The sequence below is a fragment of the Manacus candei genome, unplaced genomic scaffold (genome assembly GCF_025592945.1).
Source record: "Manacus candei isolate 608988 ecotype Guabito, Panama unplaced genomic scaffold, ASM2559294v1 h1tg000153l, whole genome shotgun sequence".
Taxonomy (NCBI): domain Eukaryota; kingdom Metazoa; phylum Chordata; class Aves; order Passeriformes; family Pipridae; genus Manacus; species Manacus candei.
Genome location: NW_026138201.1, coordinates 3,890,354 through 3,907,405, shown reverse-complemented (window position 1 = coordinate 3,907,405; position 17,052 = coordinate 3,890,354). Strand labels below are relative to the sequence as shown.

At 44.7% G+C, this 17,052-nt stretch overlaps 1 protein-coding gene across 16 annotated transcripts in view; it reads right to left on the bottom strand.

Moving 5' to 3' along the window:
• The window catches only part of PPFIBP1 (PPFIA binding protein 1), a 100,913-nt gene that overhangs the window by 54,840 nt on the left and 29,021 nt on the right, over positions 1–17,052 (bottom strand). The window contains exon 3 of one of the 16 annotated variants that reach the window (XM_051772380.1): positions 3,441–3,569. The exons of the other annotated variants lie outside the window; for them this stretch is intronic. The gene's annotated coding sequence lies outside the window, so the exon portion shown is untranslated. The remainder of the gene's footprint in view (positions 1–3,440; positions 3,570–17,052) is intronic. 16 annotated transcript variants of the gene reach the window in all.

Below are 17,052 nucleotides of genomic sequence, written 5' to 3'. Positions count from 1 at the left end.
ACAAGCAGTTTAAATTCCCTTCATCCACAAAAGCAGGAAGGGAAAAAAAAAAAGAAAAGGGGGGAATCATGATTTTAAGACAGATGGATCTAAGACACGGCAGATGGATGAGATATCAAGGTGCACAGAGGAGACAGATGCATGAAATCCACCCCTGGCACAACGTCATCGACAACACACCTGAGAGGGAAGTACTGACAGTGCCCTCCCTGTCCATCAAACCATTTCAAATAACTTCCTTGCTTTCCAAGAAAACAACACTTACCTTCCTGTGTGCACAACCAGTGCAAAAGATGGGGTGCGGGGGGTGTTTTTAGAGAGGCTGGTCCCCCTTGTAGAGCTCCCAGCTGAACACCTTGCTCGTGCCGACAAGAACTGCTTTGTCAAGGCTATATTTACAACCCACTATGAAAAAAATAAAATAAACCACAAATGCAGCTCTCTCCACTCTCAGTTAGGATTAATCTTATCACTAGCTGGCATTTCTACAGCATCCCTGGCCAAAGAGAAGATGTAATTTGGTCTTACTTGTTTAACGTCCCTTCCTCTGGTTGGAAAGCACCAGCTGGTTGCTAGGGCTGTGCTGTTCACTTTTCAGTAGGTGGAGATTTTTTATTTTTATTTTTGAATGACATACAAACCCTCTGGCTACAGTGCTTGTGAAGACATTTTCTGAACAGCTCACAGAGAAAACAAAATGCTGCCCTGCAAATAAACACGAGGAAAGCCAGGGGAAAAAAACAAAAACAAAAAACAAGGGGCTTTGTGAATGGAACTGCAGTCTGTTGGATGCTGCCTGAATATGGATTTCAAAATCAGATATTTAATTAAGATGGCAGACTTCAAAAAGAAGAGGGAAAAAAAAAAAAGCACTTAAGCATTTTACATATGTAGGAAATGATAGTTTTCCCATCCAGAGGCTGCCTCTTCTCTAGATCAAACAACACACACAGAGGCATCGAGGGGCAACATCCTCAAGCCTATTTTTGTTGTTGTTTTGGGGGTGGTCTTATCCTGGATGTCCACCTGCAAAACGCACCAAGCTTTAAAACCCAGAGGTTCCCAGAGCTTGGGAGGATCAGCTGCCAGCAGGTTTGAAGGCCAAAGGACACACTGTGCCCTGGATGTGACCTCCCTGAGGAAGGGCAGGGGCTTCCCTTTTGTCCCACCCTCCTTCCTCTCTCTGCATATAGGCTGCAAATGCTCAGTGTTGGGAAATAAAGCATCAGCTCCAGGTTTTTGTTATGACATGATGCAGTAAGAGGGATGGTTTGAGTTTCCCAGCTCTCCCATTCACACGTAAAAGCTTCTTAAGCCAGGAAATTTTGATGTACAGAACTTAAAAATCTTGATTAGGGCTTGTTAGGGAGCGTTAAAAAAGGACCCCCAAGATCAGGCTATCACCCTCCACTCTACCATGAAAGTCAAACGAAAAAGCTAAGAAACTGTAGTCATCTTTCGTAGGGAGGGTTATCCTGTTCTATAGCAAAGTAAAACCCCAGATGCTGTCAAAATCGATGTCCTGCATTCTCAGTCCTACATCTATGAGATGACTGCAGGAGAGGTCTAAAGCAACTTCTGAATTCATCTTTCTTGCCTCACGACACTAAAACAATACACCCTTAGCAATTAATTTTTATAAAATAAAGTTCTACTTCATGAAGACAAATGTCATTTCAGACACATCTATTTGTCTTCTGGAAGGCAAGAAGAGAAACATAAACACAGAGAGGATTATTTGCAAAACACATTTCAATCAAAATTAAAAATTGTTTCAAATGAATTCAGTCTCAATCTCTGGCACAGTTTCTCATGGGATGTTTTGAAGATGCTCAACTATAGTGCTACCAGTCAGTAGCAGTTCAACACTTACTAATGAATATATTCAGATCATTTACACTAAGAGTCATTAACATTTCTTTTAATGTAAAACCAACTCCATTTCATTCCTTCCAGGTCTGAAAGAAGAAACTAAAAAAGAAAATGGATTCTTGTTGAACATATTGCATATCTTAATGGCAATAACATAGAGAAATATCTGAGCATGAGGCAGTGAGAGGAAACTAGTTAGGGCCCAGATGAGCTTTTGGCCGAGTAATTTAGACATTGCCCCCCTTTCCAGAGGTGTGGAGCAGCTACTCTCTGCTTGGTTCTTCCCAGCAGGTACCTGAGCTCTCAATCCAACAATGGCTTAACAGGCAGAGGCAGAAAGAGAGACCAGACACATCATCTGGCTGGTCCTTCCATGTCCAAGTGTTCCATTTTGGGAAGATGGCTACAAGGATCCCTGTCCCTGAAGCAGGAGCCCAGCAGTGCTGGGCTCAGCACCCTCCAAGAGCCCAACACTCAACCATGCAAAAAGGATAAACATTATTACAGATAAAACCAACCCAAATGTTGGCAAAGGCTCACTTTAAACTGATAATGTCTATTTATTTTTATATCCATAATAATTTTCTTTTTGAATTTGCTGAGCAGTGACATCAAAGCAATACCATTCTCCTATGACGCAGGACTGCAAAAAGGGCAACAAATGTCCCTTTGTTCCCTAAGTCCAGATCCTTTCTTTGTTCCCTGAATTTCATTATTTCTTTATTACACAACAAACATTATTTATTTCCTTTAACTGATAAAAATGAATGGAAGCACACTGAGGATAGAAGCCCATCCCACAGCATGTAAGAAACGCCTTGAGATAAAAGTTATCAGGCCACAGAAAGGACTTAAAAGTATTTTGAGAGCATAAAGCACAGAAGCCCTTCCAAGATGTAACTGTTTATACCTGGGAAAAACTTATTTCAAATCACACAGCAATTTTTACTACCAATCAGCTTCGTGCATTCTGCACTTTGCCTTAAAATTTGTTAAACACATTAGTCGTAAATCAAAAGCTAAGTCTTGCCAAGACAAGCATCCTTCAGATACTCTGACTGAGAAGCATACACAGCAAACAGCTTATATAAACACCCAAAGTCTCTGAGTCAAGGTTTATGGCTTACATTCGTCTCCCGTTACAAAGCAAACCCTTTATTTTGGTCTGCAGTACTGAAATCATTCTGCTTGCTTATCTCAGCCACCCTATTCTCCAGTAGCTCTTTTTTTTCTTCTTTTCATGTTGCAATTGAAAGGAATTTTCAAAACTTGACAGGTTGTGTTGTTTTGTGATGCACAAGTGGGCTCTGTGATTGCTGGATGGCAGGGATGCAGCTCCTTCCCTGTACAGTAGCCCTGTAATGCCAATACCTGCCTCCAAACCCTCCTCAGACTCACTTTCACTCTTTTCTCACAAGCATTTCAAGGTCAAATGGAGACTTGCAAAAATAAAAAACCCCACAGATACACTTCATTCAGGTCATTCCTGTGTCAAGGTTAACTATTTCATAATCTTCAACTACTGACTCACCTTATAGAGTCTGAGAAACAATACATTATTTTCTCACCTTTTGTTTGGGTCCTCTTATTAGAAACAATTGAGATATTCATTCCTCACTCCAAGACTTCTCATGCAAGCAAGGAAATGCCTCACATTCCCCAGGCAACATGTTACTGACACACTGTCATCGCAAAGGCTACAGAACAAAAGAGGCACTGTTAGGTGAGAGTCCAAAAGGTAATTCTTAAAAATAGGTTAAGAACCACCAAATCCTGAGCACTGAACTACATTTAGACACAATTTCATAGCTTGTGCCACTTTCTTTTAATGGACTGGGTCCAAGGGTCAAATTCACAAACCTCCAGATTTGAAAGGTTTTAGATTTTGGGCCTTCAAGTCTATGAGTTTCCAGATCCACCCTCTCAGTGTTGTCACTGCACAAGGCAAAAGTAGAGAGCACTCACCAGTAAATAAAATACATTCACCTTGAACAGTGTTTTAATAAAGGTCTGTAGAAAACAACAAAAAACCCAGTACCTTGTAATTTTGCAGCATCAACTGTTACATGTAGAAAATCTGTGTATACACTGCATCCTCCCCCTTCTATCTGCCTCAGATTTTGCTGTCTTAAGATCTACCTTTCAGGAGCAATATGTAAAAGAAGAGTGTGGTATCTGAAGCACATGCTCTGCGTGTGAGGATATTTTCATTTTTCAAAGACTTGTGTTCTCTGAGAACTTGAAGTTGCCAGAACCACCATTGCAACACCAACAATCCCCTGATATTCCATGATTTGCCAGCTCTGTCCTCTTGGCATTTTAAAAATTAGAAAGGGTAAAATTCAACATGGTTAAGGAATTTTTTTTCCCCCTCATAATGGAATGGGACTGAATTTTAAAGAGAAAAAAATATGGGGGGAAGTGAGAAACAATAATTGTAGGCCTATTTTCCCTCTGGTTTTCTCTTGTTCTCCTCAAAAGCTGGTGGACCTTTTCATCTTCTCCCAAACTAAAGCCCTCTGCCAATAACTCCTGCTTGAACTTTGCAAACAGCCTGTGTTTAGGGAGTACAACTGGGAATCCAAGTCCCTGGGACTCTCCAGTCCCTTGGGTAAGCACAGCCCCAAGACTCATAACCAGGTGTCATGGTTTGAGATGGCCCCCCCAGGAGTCGGGGGCTCAGAGGTGATTGGGTGCCAGGGCAGTGTTCCCTGGAGAGCCAGTCACTGTCCATGTTGTTCGCTTCTGCTAAAAATCATAATATACAGAGCCACCGGAAGCTGTTGGCAGTTCTCTGTTGGTGTCTGCTGCGTGTGGGTGGAGAAGGTGGAGAAGGTGGCTGGGCTCCTTCTTTCCCCCTCCGGGGGGAGAGGGGAGCCCTGCGGCCCCCCAACTCTGCCTAGGACAGAGTTAGAGGCAGCATTTAGAGTGAGTGTTTGTGAGGGACGCGACTCACAGCACCTGAGATAAGAGGAGAGAGGCAGGCCTTGCAGCCAAGCCCTCTTCCCCCCCCTTTCTGCAGTTAAACTGTGGAGGGGGGCCTTTTCTTTCCCTCCGCTGTAAAGTGGAGCAGAGCCAAGTGGACGGGCTGGTAATGAAACAGCTCGGCACTCGGGAGAAGAATCCCAGGCGAAACTGGAGACGGGCCAAGAGGCTCGGGAGTTGCCCTGCCGAGTTTGACCGGGGGTAGCCGAAAACTGACTTAGAGGAATGAAGATTCCAAACGCCTACTATGATAAGCTACACTACAGCAACAGCGAACCGAGGTATGAGACTGAGAGAGATCATACAGCAGAAATGACACACAGGACCGAGGAGAAAGGACTCAAAGCTACCTTCTTGGACTTCGTGAGGAGAAAGACTTTGGCAAACAGCTGAAGGTTGGTTGGGTGGGGGAGTGTTCAGGGGCCCCGAACACTCCCACGAGAGAGAGAGAGAGACTGCGTTACATATCAGCCTTGGAAGGCTTCTCCTGGACTAAAGTTAAAGGGAGGGGCTTAAAAGGACTGATAGAAATGTAATATATATATATATATATATAGTTGCCTTTAGTTTGTATAGTATTTATTTGTGTAAATAAATGTATATACTTCCCCCTTCCCCTATAGAAGCCTCTGGCCTGAAAGTTTTCTCTTTGGTGTTGGGATAAATTGTGGGAAGGGGTGGGGGGAAGCCTGGAAATTGGATTCTGGATTTCTAATGTGGCTCAAACTGCCACACCAGGGATTTCAATAACACTGGAGCAAGCAAAGATTTTTTTAGTCTCTTTTTTTCCAGCCAGGGGACAGAGCGCTGTTGATTTTGGCTTGCTTTTTCAACACCCAACTTCCAGTGCTGAGAGACGAAGGTCAAAAGCCACATGTTATCAACTTGAGGAACCAAAAAGATGTCTTCTCCATCCCATCTCAACCTGTTTTTCTTTTTGTCAGACTCACACCTCCTCACCACCCCCTCGCAGAAAGATGTTTTCATGCCTTGGTGCCCTTTGTCCTCCAGCAGCACCCAAGGTTAAAAAACTCAGTGGAGCAGAGGCTGAGCTGTGCCTGGGGCTCAGAGGAGCTAACAAGACAAGGATATTAGTGCCAGGGGAATAGAAACAACCCTGGGGTGGACTGGAGGGTTCCATGGATAAGGATAATATGACCATGGCTGATACTGAAGGGTATCCACCACATGTTTAAGCCAGTCAGGTTTACAGACCCTCCAATTTTACCCCATAAACTCTCTAAAAACTCAATATCTTCCAGAGCAGTAATTCCACTGAGATATTAGTTTTTGTTCAGAAAGAAAAGCACATGGTTGCTGAAGGAAGTTTTGGGATCTACAAATGTCCTGAAAGTTTGAACACAGAAAGGTCCTTATTTGACATGAAACATAGTAAGGCATGGAAGGGAAGCAAGACATGGGAAAGCAGGATCACCTCACTTGGGGGTTTTTTAAGTCTGCAACAGAGGAAAAAAAAAAATCTCAGGCTGCTTAACTGTGTCACTCCCCTCAACCTACAGATCTAATTAAACTTTCAAAAACAATAAAAGTAATTTAATAATATTTTAATTGAAAGATGTTTTTATGACATAAAAAGACCAAAAGTAACCTCACTGTTGTTTCACAGTTGCACTGGGAAAAAGTGGTTCTTGTGTAACTTTATAGTTTTCTAACTTTCCAAAGTCCCACAGTAACAGATGATGGCAAGGGTGGAACAATATATGCAGGATTAAAAGCTCTGCCTAGCCCATTATTTATACATATCTAATTAGCCCCTCCTGCACACACATACCCCCTTGAGCACTAGGAACTGCTGATATAATTCCTGCAATTAAAACCTTTGATGCCAGAATCCTTCTTTGCCAAAAGGAAAAACAACAACCCCCCTCTTCCAGCACAGCTGGGCATGTTTGTACAGGAGTGGACGCCCAACCCTAAAAAAGGCTCAGATTCAAGAGCTGAACTCTCCCAAAGTTCAAGATATTTATTAGAACTTGTAATGCAGCACCAAGGACCACCGTGGACTCAACTCCAGCAGAGTGACTGATGCCAAGCAGAAGTTTGGGCAGTTTAACACACTTTGGGTTTGTTCAGCCATATCCAGGGATTTCTGCTGCTCATGGGATAACGGTAAGGAACAAGTCTCACTCTGTAGCAGACTTTTGCTTTGGAGACTTACAGCGTCAGGGACACTGGCAGGGCAGACAGAAGGTGAAGGATCACTTGCCTGCCATGGTGCGAAGTTAAAACTAGCACGGAACAGTTCAATGAATGCCAACACTCATCCTGGTTTGGATGAATTAATAACCCTCAGTATTTCCATATAAATCTTCCTCTGAACATATAATCTCAAGATAAAACTTCAAAAACCTCGAGGGATCAGATATACTTAAAACAGTTATATTTCTTTGAAGTACTTTCCCTTTGTACTTCAACCACACTTCAAAGTTTTCCTACTTACACACAAACCAAATGAGATGTCTGATGCTAAAAGAAGCAGACATTTAAAGTGTTTCACACTTTCCCAACCTTTGGGGGGCAGGGGGGCAAGACTCAGTGTTGTAGAAAGGTATATGTTAACTATACACCCATTTTCACTGTATCAGCTGGCCAAGGAGGAGTTCTTCATGTACCAAAGGTCAAACAGAAACAGGGCATCAGCTGAAAAAGGAAGGTCCTAGAACTTGTCCTCTACTACCATGCCAAAAAACCCCCACCAAAAAAAAAACCAAAACAAACCCCTAAACACTCCACCCCAAATAACAGAGTTAAACAGAAATAATTAAACAAATCATTACATTTTCTAATCACCACCAGTTTCCTTCAAGCCACATGAACATCTGGGGTCAAATCCTTCATGGTATATATGGAGACCTGGAGATAAGTTTTACTTGTTCTCAAGCCCTAAAGAACTTTTAAAAATATTGATTCTTGGTTCACATATAAGAGAGCTATAAAAATAACTATTTTAAAACCTATTGCCTCTGTATTTCCCTTTTTGGGGTTGACTATTTTTCACGTGCTAACAGACCATTACTGGAGGGACTGTTTCTGGGGGGTTATATTTATCTCTCAATGACTACAGATTTTGTTTCCCTGGTTAAAGTTGGGAAGGGATCCTCCCTCAGAGGAGGATCTTACTCTGGTGCACATGAAAAAGCACTGAGACAAGTCTAGTCTGGGCTTGCAGAAGACACTGGTGATGCCAAGGCCTCAACCACGATGATCCTGCTGTTTAAAACGGGAAAAGTAAATCCCAAAATGGCACAAATGTTTACTTTGCATATACAACAGAACTACAGCTTCAGCCCTGTTTAGGAAAAGAAACATTCCTTATTGCAGCATGTAAATCATCACACATCTGCACACATAGCACAGCTCCTCTGGGGGACAGCTCACCATTTATTTAGCACTATATGGAAACAGCCTGCAGCAGAGGTGTTTGAACAGCTATGTGAGGCTGCCACTTCAGTCCCTGGACAGAAATGGGGACAGCTCTGGATCACAAATGCACTGAACTGCTCATAGAAAAACCCACTGCTGCACCCACCACTCCAGCAGGGCTGCAAAAACCCTACAAGCCAGCACCCTCCTTACAGTATGAAACTGCCACTTAGGTAGGTGGATTCAGCCACTCCAAGGATTTGCTGGTAGGATACAGCTACCATTGGTATTTTACTTCAGAGAGGTTCAGATCTTGCTGATAAACTCTTGGGTTTTTTCCAAATCAATTACTATCATAGAATCACAGAATGGATTGGGTTGGAAGGGACATTAAAGATCATCTCATTCCAACTCCCTGCCATGGGTAGGGACACCTTCCACTAGACCAGGTTGCTCAGAGCCCCATCTAACCTGGCCTTGGACACTTCCGGGGATGGGGCAACCTGTGCCAGGGCCTCCCCACCCTCACAGGGAAGAATTTCTTCCCAATATCCAATCTAAACCTACTGTCTGTCAGTGTGAAGCCATTCCCCCTTGTCCTGTCACTCTAGATCCCTAGAAATAGTCTCTCTCCATCTTCCTTTTGGGCTCCCTTAAGGTCCTGGAAGGCCACAATTAGGTCACCCCAAAGTCTTCTCTTCTCCAGGCTGAACAATCCCAACTCTCTCAGCCTTTCCTCACAGGAAAGGTGCTCTATTCCTTTGATCATCTTGGCGGCCTCCCCTGGACTAGTCAGACTACAAGGAAGCTCCAAGTGCTTAAATGCTACAACACTAGGACTTCTCTGAGACAAACTTCGAAGATCAGACACTCCAACTGTGTGCTCAAGTTGGCACAATTGGGTGTTCCTGTAATTCCCCCCACACTTGACACAATCACGGAATATTCTGACTTGGAAGGGACCCACAAAGCTCATTGGGTCCAACTCCTCTATTTCATTAACCACAGTTTCCCCCCATTGGAAAATGCATTACCTCAAAAAGTTACTGAAGGTTAGAAATTTAAAACAAGGGTTTCTTTCTACTTGTCTGAGTGTAGGATTTATTGCAATACAATCTGAGTGGAAAATACAGGTGGGTAATATTAAACTTGTTGCCTTAAAATACAAGTTTAATAGAAGTGTCAAAGTAGTGCTTTCCAAAATGAAACAGCAACATGCTCTACACAACTAATCCTGCTGTTAGAGACCTTACCCAACAGATTATCTTTTGATCTCCCAACTTTTCTTACTCCGTTTTTTAAGCTAAAGTAAAGAAGCTTTGCAGAAGCCCAACTCCTTGATTTTGCGAGGTGAGAGAAAAAGAAAATAACCAGAATAATTTCAACTCTATTAAAAAAATTTTAAAAGCATGGTATACGTGGTAGATCCTTGGGAAAGCCGCTGTTTTCTCTTTTTTCATCAATTTTGGTACATTTTTGGACGTAAGTCCATCTGGCCATAAATATAACAATGTATAACAGTAATCATGACCCCAGTTTATCTAAATTCTGATTCAACATCCAACATTAAAACAAAAGGTTGCACAAGTACATTTAGAAAAAAGGAGGGAAAAAAATGCCAGGAATATCTCTCTACGTGGTAACAAGCACAGTGGAGGTATCAGAGTTATGCAGTTAGCTTTTGGGGATTTGCTTTTTGCCCTTTATTCAAACTTCTGACAGTTCCAAATAGCAAGCTCTTCTTTCCTGCAAATGTCTCAAGGATCATAAATGCATTCAGGTCTCTCCTAATATTTTAATGAAATATCAGTTCCTGCTCCTGCACTCGACTTGCAGGCGAAATCTGCCGTTTTAAGGGGATAATCTTAAGCAGCTTTCTGAGAAATGTCAAGAATACTAAATTGCCATTTCTGTGCTCTGGTTTGGGGTTTTTTGTTTGTTTTTTTTCCCCTCTCCTCTCTCTTAATATTCTATTTAAATTATCTTTAAAAAGAAAGTGGAGCTCTACCCAAGATGAAGTAATGTGATGTGCTGTATTTTACTGAAGCAGTACTGTCAGCTGATTAAATACTTCCAAACAGTAGGGGTTTAATTCCCTCTGCTGCATTATTGTGTCTCAGTATCAATGAGCTGATGTTGTCACACTCTTGACCTTTCTGTGCCCATTTCAAAGCTTCTGCAGACCTACTTTTACGTTACTCAGGCAAAAGTTGCTTATGATTTATGAAAATGTCTTTGTTTAAGGAAAAGAAACTTTAACTGCTGTTTCTACCCTGAAATACCAACCCTCTCCTCTGTCCTGGAGAGCATTCCCAGTTTTGGCCACCCTCTTCCAACTCAGTACTCTGGAGAACAGTCCCCAAATCCTGCATCCTGTGTTGATGCCACTGTGGCAATGGTGTGACTTTGGAAAGATACCACCGGCATTTGGGGCTTCTTTGCAGAGGCTGACTTTGTCTATGTTCCCTTGTGGTTTATAATCAGGTAGGACTACAGTGCTTATGCTGCCTACACTGCCTACCTCTCCTGGTACTCCAGCAGTGTGGTCCAAGGCAGGAAATTTCCATCTTAGGTGGGGTCAACAATTCTGGACCTCTACACAGCAGTCTGCCAACTCCATGCTGTGAGAGAGACACTATTTTCCTAATTCCAGCTACCAAACTCGAGAACTCAATGAAGACAGACATAAAGGTGAAATAAACTGGGCATTAAATCAAAAGACACAGTTTAGCTAAACCAGTCCCCCTGAAGGGCTTAGGTTAAAAGTTGCTCACCTGAGCTGGGACTCCTGTTCCTCTGGGGCCTTCAGGGCTGTTTGAATGGGTTAGCAGAGCATGTGTTCAACTACCTGTGTGAAATTCTCATCTGTGGAAACATCTCACTCAGGGGAACTTCGCACCAGGAGGGAAAAAGACAGTGCTCCATGTGGAGATAGCATCCAGGTTTCTCTAGGAGCAGTGTGGAGCTGCACTTAAACCGTGCTCAGTGCAGGTGGATATTCAACTTGTGACTGAGCAACTGTTATCAATAACCAATGCTACACCCCCCTGCAGATTTCAAACAACTGAACTGCAAATCCTTTACAACTGGGGGAGAGGAGAATCCGGTGTTTGTTCTCACCACACTAGAATATACTGGTGCTGTTCTGAAGTCAGAAAATACCAAGTAACAACAAAAATGGAGAAACACATTCAGCCTGTGTGTCAGAACACACATGGCACCACAAGACAAGGACGTCTCTGGTATCTCTGCATCAGCAGCCTGTTCCTTGGAAGTTTCTTGTCCAAGAACTGTAACCCAGCCTGGTACTCCTTTGCTTGCAAGATCTGACAAGCTCCCAAGACACTGGCGTGGCTGCAGGCCAGCAACTCTGTGCTCCAAAGAGCCCCATGCAAATGTCTGATGAGGGGAACATGACCACACACATCTCTCCTGCTGTAACGCCAGCAAGGTTCCAAACTCACTCTGGATAACATAGGAGATCGGAACTCAGCCGTATGTCAGCGCTCCATGGCGCAGATCAGGGCTGTCACAACACACCGTAAATTATACACAGCACACACCCTTAATAACACAACCCTCAGAAGTGCCTGCATGTTTTGTGGCAGCAGGAATTAACAGATGTTGACAACTGATCAGATAGCAGAGGCATTCAGGGAGACAGATGCAGGCCATAACTGCTGTTTGCTGTGTACCTACACGGCTCCTCGCTGTCACAACTGACTGCACTCACAGTCCTTCTGATGCAACAATGTCGAGGGGCTTCTCTTCCCCATCCTCCCAACAGGCAGCTACTCCAGCAGCTCAAAGCAGAGCTGTCCTTGCCTTTAGTGACAGGGGATTATCACTGGTTGACAACAACCCATGGAATAGGGAAGCACACCTTAATATCACACCAAGAAACTGCCTGGCAGACATCTGACCTAGAGGAGCACTTGCAGGAGCCACCCAGGGCACACAATACCACAGCTGCAAATAAGGTCCCTACAGGAAAATCTAAGACAGGCTATAAAGGAGCAGGAACACACAGGTGAAGGCAAGGCTGGCTACTCTAAATATTCACAGGATGCAAAGGTGTTACATTTATACACCACACACCCTGTTGATAAAACAAATATGAGAAGAGAAGGTCTCATGGAGACCTCAGAGCACCTTCCAGTATCTGAAGGGGTCTACAAGGAAGATGGAGAGGGACTGTTCATCAGGAACTGTGGTGACAGGACAAGGGGGAATGACTTCAAATTGACAGACAGTAGGTTTAGATTGGATATTAGAGAGAAATTCTTCCCTGGGAGGGTGGCGAGGCCCTGGCACAGATTGCCCAGAGAAGCTGTGGCTGCCCCACCCCTGGAATTGTGCAAGGCCAGGTTGGATGGGGCTCTGAGCAACCTGGGCTAGTGGAAGGTGTCCCTGCCCATGGCAGGGGGTTAGAATAAGATGATCTTTAATGTCCCTTCCAACCCAAACCATTCTATAAATTCCATTAGTGTCCAAATCAGCAAGGGAAGAATAAACACTATCCCATTGTTGTACCAAGAAGGACAGGGTGGGAAAGGGAAAAGGGAAACGGGAAAAGGAGCAATTGTGGAAATCTGTGCTGAGGTCTTGACCAAAAGCAACCAAATCCACGAAGAGGTTCCTGTGAGCACTTGTAAGATGGGAGTTTGCTCCATTGCCAGACTATTCTGGGGCTGAAACACTGACGGACAACAATGCTCTTCCCCAGAAAGAGGTGTGGCATCTCCCACCTCTCAGATTTTCACCTCCTGCTGGGAGCTGGGAACAGACGCAAAGGGAACCAGAGTTGCCCTCAGCTCGGTTTTGGTTTTCCCAGCAACCTGATGGGGTACTCCACCCTATTTCCTGCCCCCACATGGACAGAGAGGGTTGTTTGCTGCCCAGATGGCAGAACCAGGACGCTGCTTCACCGCTGCCCTCACCTGGAGTCCCTCAGGCACTGCAACAGCCAGGGCACACCAAGCCTCGGTCACTGGGCATCCAGTCAAGAGGGCACAGCAGCCAAAAAACCCCTGGCACTGGGCCCTGGGAGTGCAGCCAGCAATGGCTGCCCAGGCCCACAGCAGAGCCGAACTCTCCAAATATTTGGAACAGCTCCTTATCAGCAAAGCAGCTTTACACCAGCTCAGCATTTCACAGTGTTTATAATGTGGTCCCCTTAAATTGGATTGACAGCTGAGCAGAGCCACAGCCTGAAACAGTCTCTCTGTCAGCACAGGAGCTCTGCAGCAAGACCCACCCAGCCTGAGATCAGAAAGCTGTACAAGCCCACATTTGATGTCAAGCATGCTTTTTTAATGCCACTGAAACCAATGATACTGGGAACATGTTTAGCACTGACATAAGTGACCAAAACAGGACCTCAAAATACAGATCCTGCCAGGTTTGTGTGACCTGTGGGTGCTTTCAGTAGTATCAGCCCTCTGTGTAAGGTCCACAGTGAAACACCAGCTCTCCTCACCTTGACTGACTTCGGACCATCAGCAGCCAGACATTTCTGCCACAGACAGAACATGAGCAACTCTCCACAAACATCCTGATCCTTGTGGCTACAACCTTCCCTCCTTCTCCACTTAGAGGTAGTACCAGAACCCACTCCAGTGGCAGTGGGGGTGTAGGGGTGTGTTTGGGCCCGGGGAAACACTGAAGTTGCAAAACTCACATCAAGTCTGCAACGAAGACATGTTCTCTTCCAATATGGGTCTTGCTGCAGATCACTCTGGTTCAGTGTCACACCATCATCATGGTGACACCAACATCAACAGGACAAGCTGGGGAAAGCCTCCACCGAAGCAACTGGGAGTTTGGGACAAAGTTCACCCACCTGCCCAGCACACAAACAGCACCTCAGCTAAAAGTTAACAGCCTTTGCCACCCATGGTGAGGGGCAAAACAAACACCGGCCACTCAGTCACCAGCCTGCAGGGAGAGGCTGCAGTATTAGCATCGTTAGTTTATCACGTACTGACTAATATTAGCTACTGATGCTCTTATGACTATTAATTTCATTGCTGTTATTTAAGAACAGTTGCTAAGAAAAGGAACCTCCTCCAGGTGTGGGACTGTTGGCTTGGTTAAGCAAGGAAGCTGTTTCAGACTTCCAAGCTCTTGGATGATGCCCACCTGCCACAGCAAGAATGATTCTGCTCCCAAAATGCACATCTTGGCCTTGGCAGTGCTGCTCACTGGAGATCTCAAGAGGAACAACTTCATCTCCCTCAAACCAGGGGATGGGGCAGGGGGGATAAGCTGAAATTCCCACTGCTTTCTCTACCTCCAATTGGTGTGCGCTGATCTACTCAGGGTGAGGAAAGAAGGGTGTTTCCCAACCTGTACCTCAGTACAGGTATTCCAGAGGAGAATCAGGCAATCATTGTGCTATCCCCTAAGGAAACAGATGGACTTCTCTGGCCTTACCATTACACTAAAAACTACATTGGATTTGCTCTCCCCTCATAAGGTAAGGCTATTTCCTATTTTCTTACAGTAACTCTGATTTGTCTGTGTCCTATTTTTTGTTTCTAAATTGAGAATATTGCTCATTACCAGATTATATGGCATTTATTCTGAAGAGCAAGAGCTACTGATACAGCTAAAAATTCAATATAAACACCCTGTGGATGTAAGCCATGACATTTATATACCGGATTAATAAGCACTAAGAGGAATTTCCGGTGTAGGGCACATGACCCTCCCTTCATTTCAAAGGCAATTATTTTAATACCATGATTTCCAAGTGTGACATGTCCTTGAAAACACTGGTAGACAGTGTTTTTTTAGCAAAAAAGCTCTCAAATCCTGAAGGGACAATTGCAGGTGCATCTCTGGTTTTGAGATAAGAGAACATCTAGAGTGTATGGGCTTGGCCAGCAGATAAGCAGATAAACATCAATTTAATGCAATATGGATCTGAGCCTCCCTGGGACAAACAGGAAAGCCTGGGGAGATTGGACACAGAGCTCCTTGCCTTTCACACCTTGTCACCTAACTACTTGGTATTTTCCAGATACATCAGTCTGGAAGCTACTGCCTTGTGAAGTTCAGAGGGCCAGCTTGCAGCTTTAATCACGCAGGAGAACCCAGCCAGGTTCCCTGGTTATCACTTGTCAAACTTGGTCAGGGTCATCTCAGCCTCTCAAAAACAGGAGAAAAGGGTAACCTGCCAATTTGAAGTGAGGACAGCTGAAAAAACAACAGCTGGTTTTCCACTCAAGACTAGAAGTTCTCAGCAATGACAGTGGTAAAAAAACAAAGTCCCTCTGGGTAAGAGCCATCCACTCACCTGGGCTATCACCTGCCAGCCCAGGGATGCCCCAGCTGGTCCCACGTACCTGCTGCCATCCTGCCCAACACACCTTCCTCCTGAACGTGCTGATTTTGCCTGGGATAGAGTTAATTTCCTTCAGAGAAGCTGGTATGGGCTACTACAGTTTGGATTGGTGCTGGAACCAGCATTGATAACACAGGGATGTTTCAGTTCTTGCTGAGCAGGGCTCACACAGTGTCAAGGCTGGTTCTGTTCCTCACCCCAACCCACCAGCAAGGGGCTGAGGATGCACAGGGAGTTGGGAGGGGACACAGCCAGGACAAGCTGACCCCAACAGGCCAAAGGGACATTCCATACCATATGGCATCACAATCAGTATATAGAGTGCGGGGGGGGGGGGGAGGGAGGGAGGGAAGGGGAGACATTTGGAGTGATGGTGTTTGCCTTCCTGAGTTAGCGTTACATATCATGGAGCCCGGCTTTCCTGGCTGAACACCTGCCTGCCCATGGGAAGTGGGGAATGAATTCCTTGTTTTGCTTTACCTATCAAACTGCCTTAATCTCAATTCACAAGTTTTTCCACTTTTTTTCCCACTTTTACTGTTCTGATTCTCTCCCTGATCCCACTGGTGAGGGCGTGGGGCCGAGGTGTGAGCTGGGCTTAAACCACGGCACTGAAACATCAGCTGATGTAGCTTCCCTTAAATGTCCACACATACAGCTTAAATCTGCAATCAAAGATCACCCCCTGTCCTGCTGATCCTAGCCTTTCCCAAACCCACACTGAATCCCACAGTCATGTTACTATAAACATACTACACCAAGTAAAACTATAAAAGAGGAGGCAACAAGAAGCCCGGCTACCATACCAGGTTTACACCTGAGGGTGTGGGGATATAGAAGCTGGGCAGGCAGGTTTAACAAGGAAGGTGCAAATTTAAGATCTTCAAGCAGAAAAATACTTAGGTTATTTCAGAATGCAATTTCTTAGTCACACCAATAAAACCGGGAGGGTAACAATCAAGTTCACCATGGAGAACCACACCGGCTCAAGTACCATCCCAGTACTTGCCCCGATCACCTTCTGGCTGCCACTTGCCACTTTTTCCCTCCTTCCTTTCACGCTGATGTCCCCTCTCCCACCACCCTTTTCCCTCTCCTGAGACTTCCCTACTCTTGAGTGCCCATGGAGTTTGTGATTTGTGATCAACCTGCAACACATAACAGCTCCTCCCTTCTCTTTGCTGCTTGCAAACAGTTATGAGGAAGCATGAAAAAACATTAATCCCAAACAACCCTGCCCTCTGTTCTCATGCTTGGCACAACTGCAGCCACAAAAAGGTGATGGCAGAAAAAGTCCTCTTTCATCTTGGGACTGCTGTGTCGGATTTTGGGTCGATGGTGCTCCAAGGAATATCTAACTCAAGGCTCTGCTGAGCAATTCTTCCCACAGCTGAGAATTTCCCTGAGTTTTGATGAGGAGGAAAAGGAGAAGGAAGAGGTATGCAAGTAGTCAGGTAGCTCCC